General features: G+C 42.1%; 1 protein-coding gene across 2 annotated transcripts in view; it reads right to left on the bottom strand.

The window, feature by feature from the left end:
- sif (guanine nucleotide exchange factor still life) overlaps nt 1-7,098 on the bottom strand; it is a 945,217-nt gene extending 938,119 nt beyond the window's left edge. For both annotated transcript variants that reach the window (XM_080278922.1, XM_080278921.1), the window contains exon 1: nt 6,687-7,098. The gene's annotated coding sequence lies outside the window, so the exon portion shown is untranslated. The remainder of the gene's footprint in view (nt 1-6,686) is intronic.
- Nucleotides 7,099-8,337: the final 1,239 nt, after the last annotated feature.

Raw genomic sequence — 8,337 nt, 5'->3', positions numbered from 1 at the left:
CGGGCCTGATCAAATGGTCTTGTGGGCCTTATGCGGCCCGGAGGCCGGACGTTCCCCATCCCTGCGCTAAGTAGTATGGAAGGGAGGAAGTGCAGGGTGAAGGGAGGAAGGCAGAAAGGGAGGGAGGAAGGAAAGGAAGGAGAGATGGATAGATGGAAGGTGCATGGAGGAAGTAGAGAGCAAGGAGGGAGGGAAAGATGGATGATGGAAGGTGCAAGAAAAGAAAGGGAGGGATGAATTGTGCAGGAGGGAGAGAAAGACGGATGGTTCAAGAGGAAGGGAGGGATGGAAGAATGGTCGAAGCAGGTGGAGGGAGAAAGGGGAAATGGATGATGCCGGGGGAAGGAAGGGGGGAACAGGATGGAAAGAAGAGATGTGTCAGCTGAAGGAAGGAGCAAGAGATGGATGATGGAGGAGCGAGGGAGGGAAGGAGAGACAGATGCTGCGGGAGGAAGGGATGGAAAGAGAGGAAGACAGAGAAGGACATGGTGCAAGAGGAAAGAGGAAAGGGGAGGAGGAGAGACGGATGGGGAAGGAAGGAGGACCCGGTCAAGAGAGAGATGGACGGTGAGACAGAGAAATAATGGTCGAGGTGGTGATGGTATGGCAGGACACACCACTGAAGACCACTGCCAGTTTTGATGGTGTGTTGTGGCTCGAGGTGTCAAGGTGTTTATGTAGCTGAGATAGTGATGATAATATGCCACAGTATAGCAGTAGTATCATATCACCTACACAATCGTCAAATATAGCCTGCACGAGTCACCCCATGCTTACGTTGCCGCTCTCTCTCCCTCTCTTGTCCAACCTTTTCAATCTTATGATGTATTCTTTATTTCGTTCTTACTACCTCCAGACAATATCATCTAGTTAAGGAGAGACTTTGATCTAACCAAGTTAGTTATGGTTAAAGAAAATAAACTGCAGGTATAAAATATGCACGGTACCTTTAAGATAAATAAGAATGGCATACATAAAGTGTTTATTAATGGTAAATGTAATCGGTATGCCAAATAATAATAATAATAATAATAATAATAATAATAATGACATGATGAAGAAGAAATGGTTAATAAAAATCCTAAGTCCTACGAACAGAAAACGAATATGCATAATAAAACAACAAAACGGCAAAAACCTGCACCGAATATGCATAAAAACGTATGGGGAAAATAAATAAAATACGGTGAATAAAGGTATGGTACGGTATAGGAAAAACTAATAACGGTACAGTACGGTATAGGACAAATTAATAAATAACGGTACAGTACGCTATAGGGAAAATAAATAACAATGCGGTGTGGCAGAGGGAAAATAAAATAAATAACGGTACGGTATCGGGGAAATAAATAAATAACAGTAAGGTACGGCACAGGGAAAATAAATCAAACAAATAACGATATGGTACAGCACTGGGAAAATATAAATGGCGTGCGGGCTGTGTTATAACCTGGCACACATGATTAGGTCGCTATGCACGGAAACCCAATACAAACACACGTCCCAAATTGATATTATAGCTCTCCCCAGCACGGAATGTGGGTCACGCCAAAATAATAAAGTAATTGTTGTGGGAGAAAAAAAATGGTGCTTTGGGGATAATTACTGAGGTCTATTGTGCAGTCATGTTTATCATTTTATTTATTTATTTATTTATTTGGACTTCGTTGGGGGAGGGGTTCATTAGTTAGCACATCCACTTGCAACTGAGCCAGAGTTTGATTCTTTGGACAGCCATTTTGTTTTTCTACCCATGATGATGATGATGATGACGTCAGGTGATGGTGGTGGTGGCGATAAATAGCCTAATGATGCTGATGATAATGAAAATGATGACAGCACGATGACGATAATGATAATGATGATGGTGATGATAAACGTCTAACTGGAGCTTGGATCAACAGTTGCAGGTTATATTCAAGGGGAAGTGTGGGACTCAGCAAAAACTGACTGTCCGCCTTATTGCCTCTCGTGCAGTAGATATGCATACATCAAAACCTTTCTGTGCAATTTTTAGCCTGTTCTCCTTAACCCTTTCAGTGCGATGACTTTTTACATTCTTACTATTGGTACTGGACGATTTTATTCAGCTTGGGAGGGCGAACGAGTGGCTATATCCTTTTTACACTAACCTGGCCTAAAACTGCCATCTCTCCATCTTGAATGCCGAGTAGTAGCAGTACTGTAGATTAACACTAGAATATGATATTAGTCATGAAGAAGTGCTATGGAAAGGATGTGCAGTCGTAGCATTATCTTTTCCCGCCACTGAACTACGTGGAGTAAACTGGAAAAGGACGAAAATTTGGACCAGGTGAAAGTGAAATGTGTATACGCTAGGAGAGAAATTAACACTTCGACTCACGACTCACTCTCTGCTGAAGAAAATCGTCTTGAGTTAATTGCATTAAAATACCAGAGCTGCTCCGATCATGAGTGAGTTAATGACATTAGAACACTCTCTGGCTCCTATGCTCACTCTCAGCTGAATAAAATCGCCTGGTGTCAGCTGGAATAACATAACTAGTGAGGACAACTGAATACCCGCTTCGCTGGGCCATACGTTCTCTGCATTTTCCTTTTCACTGCCAGATGGAATGTAGGTAACAGTGAAATACGGAATGATTGGAACGTGACCTTGTGAAACGGGCGTGTCCTTCCATATTATACCCCTCTCAACGTTATCGGATCACTTGTCGTTGCGTCTCTTCCTCAGCGACTTATTCAGCACTGTACGCATCATCATCATGTTGTATGTTACTGATGCAAACTAGATCGATATTAAAACGATACAACTTTTAAAAAATGTCAATGAGCAAGGCAAAATAAATCGTTTAGGACCTGAGCTATGAAGTCTAACAAGCCACCTACGATACGGGCAACACGCTGACGGATATTATGGTGATCGTATGTTCTGAGTATCTTTTTTTTTTTTTTTTTTTTTTTAATGCATAATTTTGGTGGCGATAAAAAACGGAGCGCCCAGAAAGTGGTTTTGAGAAATGGGGTGCTTGCTTATTCCAACTTCTCCCCACTTACCCCCTCCCCTTCGCCTACAAGATCAGACAATTTGTGTATCATGAGTCGTATGTTAAGTTGCCTTGGAGATTTGGCAAAACCTCTTTCTTAGTGATTTTTTTTTTTTTTTGTTGTATATTACACTTTCGATGTTATTAATATAATTTTAATTATACCGTTTTAATTCAACATGCCGGTAATTTGCAGCAATAGCATATGGTATAAAATGGTATAAAGGAGTTATGTGCAGAATAACTCGCTAAGGAAAACGTGTTACGAAGTGTGCAAAGCCATTCAGCATGCGATTCTATTGACAGATTCCAACCTCAGTCAAGGTCAGGAGTACCCAATCTCAGTATAAAGGCCGCCTCACACCCAAAGCTAGGCAAGCCACGACACGTATGCATGCGACTCGTCTTTTGAAATGCAGATGAGTTTATTCACTGGGATAACTCAAACGAAAACTAAGCTATGTGCCACACAATAAAGATCAGTTGCAGTTCAAAGACACGTAGCTAGTACACATACGTACCGTGGCTCCCGTAACTTTCAGTGAGAGAGAAACCTTAAATCATCAACATATATCTGTGTCTACCTGCGCCTTGAAAGCCTGCGTAGATTTAACCCTTTCACTACGATGACATTTTTCACTACATTCTTGTTACCACCATACGGCTTTTTTCAACTTCACCAAGAACCTCTAGCAGTAACGGGGTCAGGGCCTATTATCTAACCTCACCACCTCGAAAGCTATCCTTCACAGCCTAAGAATTACGATGCAAAACAACTCAGCATTCCCGTATGAAAATTCCGGTGCAAATAACCCAGCATTCCGTAGGCTACCATCGGCGTCATGTTGGAGCGATAGGTAAAGCTAGATCTGGGATTTACAAAACGAGTACGATAGGCTATGCGGAAAATGTCTCCTCCCAGGTTGGTCATACTTACGAACAACTTACATTCAATTTCCAGTCGTAACTAGGATCTGTGTTTTCAAGGACAAGGAAAGGGGAGTGCAAGGATTTTCCGTCAATTGCTCCTCTTACTCGTATAAAACAAGCCTTGGCTACGAGAGGAAAATTAATGTAAGTTATCGTGTTTTTTGCATGCAGCAACAGGAGAGGAGATTGCAGAATCGTCCGGTGTCTCTAATTCTTTCAGTAAAAATTATCTACGAAAGGAACATTCAGGATGTTCACTGCCTGCGTCCTATAGTTGGTCTACGGGTCAAACAGTTGATCTTCCCTGTGATCTTTATCTTTGACCGACTATTTTCAAAATTAAATTACAGTACTTCATTCGTGCCTGAACCTCAACCTTGACATCAAGTTTGGTCCCATCACATCAAAACTATTTTAGTTACTTTGTTCACTGTCACACATGGGCCAAAGTTTATTTTCCGTGACCAATGACCTTGGCCACTGATTTTCAAAACCGAATATGTTCGTTCTTGCCTTACCCACAGTCCGTCCATCAAGTTTGCTCTAAAAAGAATAAAAATTATTTCCTTCACTTTGCCATGTGACTCTGATCTCTGACCTGCTGTTCTCGAAAACAACGTGTCAACCCTTTGGTTGACTCTCAGTCTTTCCACTAAGTTAAAATTGAATAAAAAAGTGAGTGGTTAGCAAAGCTGATTGCGATGTTGCCGGCACGTTAGCGCCAGGGTTCGAATCCCGGTGCGGGCAGCTGGGGTCACTCGACTCAAGTGTCCATCCACCCTTTGTGTGTTGGTAGGTAAAATGAGTATATACCTAAGGTAACACCTAGGGATGGTAACTGTGGTGACCTGGATGATGCAGTGGCCTTGTATCCCAGGTTATTGGGTGAATAACCTGCTACAGGCTCAAAGGCCTATGTTACGGAGGTGAGCATCGTGGCTAAGCGTCTCATGGCGTATGCTCCCACCTTTACCATTCTGTGTTGACACACACACACACACACACACACACACACACACACACACACACACACACACCTAGCAGTACCGGTACAATACCCTTTGCCGTGGTTTCAGCGCGTGGATTTAAAGATTACGTTTAAGGGATCGACCGTAAAAATGTCTTGTAAATCCTTCCCCAGACCGGGATTTAGAGTGCGTAGGAAAAATGTGTGGGTTCTCCCAGGGCAGAATTCCCCGCCGCGAGCATTCTGGTGCCTGGAGCGTTGTCAGCATGTGGGAGGTTTAGCTTAGGATCGTAACCTAACAACACATTGTCATTGCCTGGGGAATACAGGAAATACCTCGCTATTTGGATGTTGATACTGGCTAAGAAAAATGTGGTGTTAAGCTCTTCACGCCTGACTGAAATCCATGGTACATACCTCAAGTAAATAGGAAATGCCTCTTCCCTGTACATTTTTAGAATGATAATAGTCTTGTTAAATATAGCGTTACACTCACCACATCTGGCTATAATTCAAGGTAGAGCTCCCGGGTAATAAAGGAAATCATGTAAGCTGACTGAATTAGCCAAGTATTTTTTTTTTCCTATAAATGCTACGCAAGCATTGTGTGTGTGTGTGTGTGTGTGTGTGTGTGTGTGTGTGTGTGTGTGTGTGTGTGTGTGTGTGCAAGACCCAACAACGTTGCTCTTGTATGCGTTCTGCTACCAGATGATTTTATTCGATACAGGAGATACCTTAAGTTAATAATACCCACGCTTTATGATTTTCTTCATTGAATTTAAAAGAAAATGATCCAATCAAGCAGCACCACTGTGCAGGGTGGAATTCTGATTAATACTCTAACTTTTACGATTTCCCTCGAAAGCACAATGATCGTCTGGTGTTAGCCTCAACAAATTCCTTGGTTTAACGCAAGATGCAGATACCTACTGTAGGCATGATTGTAGCCTACCGAACATATACCTTAATCAATTCACGTACGGTTCCATTCGTCTCGTCTTGAAATGCAATGGCAGATACTTGCCGGTCCGCATACATGAAGGAGGAGGGGGGGAGGAAGGTTTATAGAGGGTGCATATGGATAGAAGGGCGAGGTATATGTTGGGATTAGGCTATGTTTACTCATACTGTAAATTATCAGCACGTGTAGTGTCCGTGCCCACAGCTCATTAGTTTCGAAGTATGCTGAAAAAACGCGCTACTATAAACAATGAAGTTCGCTGGAACGATGCGTTAGTTCATCACGTCCATGCGCTCACTTTCCACAACCATCTGCAGCACCACAATAGCCCAGTGGTCATGTAAACGAGCCCCTAGAGAACAAGGTGGAACGCGGAGTGACAGAGGCAGCAGTTCTTGGTAATGGTTGGAAAGTAAGGATGATCGAAGGTGATTCCAGAGCCTGAGCAAAGTGAGTAAAAAGGATGGACTGGTTGATAATATACATTAAAAAAAAAAAAAAAAAAAAAATTGTATCGATGCTAAATGGTTAGGGTTGGGGTAAGTGGGCCGAGTTCAGCAGAGATGAGAAAGAAGCACACTCTTCCTGCCACTGCACTCCGTTTATGAGGTGCGGAACCTTACTGTCAGTATCAAAACTGCATCATCTCAACACGTTACTTGCTACTGACTTATATGAAACGAACGTGTCACTAGGTAGACCATTATACCAATACTGTATTAAACGTGCGTGAGCCTGAGATGGTAACATATGAAACAGTTTTGTCACAGTAGAAAAGTAACAGCAAGTGAATCCTTACCGTGAAGCAGCAGGTGAAGTTGAGCAGACGCAGCAACAGGTTTGTGTTTCTCTCCCCAAGGATGCTTATGTCAAACCAATAAATCCTTTGAACAACACAATCTCATCTTACCGAAACACCACCAAGCACTCAAGATGAAGCCTGAAGATCCACATTAATATTGGTAATTTACCTTATGGTCAAGCTTTTGTATGTTCTGTTCACTGGTCATATTCCTTGTTTCCTGTTATATTCCATTACTTTTCTGAATGTTATCGGTACTTTTCCCGGTTGGCACATTTTGCCATCTGTAAACTTTCATTCCAGCTTTACACGAAGTTCCACAATCGTCCCAGATCACTGTACAAGGTGAATCATCACCGCTTTCGGCACACAGGCTCGACACACCAGCCACCAGCGACACCTCCCTCCCTTGCCAGGTTCCTCACTGATGTTTTGGCCTTTCGCTCGTTTGCCGTACTCACAAACTTTGCTCAATTTGTTCTCCAGAAATGGCTAAATTGTCGCTGAATACTCAAAGCTCCAGAAAATTTCCAGCATAACTTGATAAAATTTCTAGAGCATCGCTATAATCTCTATAATATAGCTGTATTTCTTGTAGCAAACCATGAAATACTGTCGCTAACTAGAAATATTCTCACTTAGTTTAGCGACAAAAGCGCTAAATTGGCAACCCGGGGAGCCTGTCCACCTTAACCTCCCCCACAAACGATCTTACACAACCACAATTTGCACACAACAGTTTTATCCTACCATGCTGTCCTCTTGAAGTTATATACCGCTGTTTCGTTATTAACAGCAGCAAATATAATGACACAAGTACTTGAAAACAAAATAAAAGGATGGAAAAGTGTACGCTAGCAACTCTGTCCATGGCCCATGCCCAACTGTGACGTCACTGAGACTGACACATCTCGGCTGCTGTGGACTGACGGCCTGAGCAAATATATCTAAAACAACATTGCTTGGTCATCCACACAACTGGTTGGAGAATCGCAAACATACGCAAGTAAGAGAGAGAGAGAGCAAGGACAAGGAAAACAGCACAGAAACTTTTCATGACTTGTTCTCTGTCCAAACAGGTCTTAATAGAGGAAAACTATTTATTATTATTATTATTATTACTATTATTATTATTATTATTACCATTTATCGAGTGCAAAATCTTTTTTTTTCTTCCTACGAATGCAAATCTAGTTAAGATTGGGAACTTGTTAGTTTGTGAATCTGTTTCCTACATGGCGATTCACACACACACACACACACACACACACACACACAATGTAACAACTTAGGTCGATTGTTTGTCGTAACTAAAATTTGTGTTTGCAGGAAAGACAAAGAAAATGAGTTCAGAATTGTCCTGCTCTTCGTCCTGCAAACACGACAGGGGAATGATAGTGATACGGTGACTCTCCCCACATCATTACTATGTTGACAGAGTATGTGCAGTTGTGGTGAAAAGTTCCAGAATGTCTCGTAACTGACTGAAATCTAATGAGACCTTGCTAAAGAAACCGAGTATACTGTAGAGGGATCTCTCTTAAAATTCTGCAAACACCAAATATGTAAAGGAATTATTGATCCCGACTATACATATCTTCATCTCATCAACATCCCCTGTCACCGATGCCATACCTGATTCTACCTG

This window comes from Coenobita brevimanus, chromosome 76, assembly GCF_032717465.1.
Source record: "Coenobita brevimanus isolate Jiangsu-jjx chromosome 76, ASM3271746v2, whole genome shotgun sequence".
In the NCBI taxonomy this organism is placed as follows: domain Eukaryota; kingdom Metazoa; phylum Arthropoda; class Malacostraca; order Decapoda; family Coenobitidae; genus Coenobita; species Coenobita brevimanus.
The sequence above is the reverse complement of the archived record's forward strand: the minus strand, read 5'-3'. Positions and strand labels throughout refer to the sequence as shown.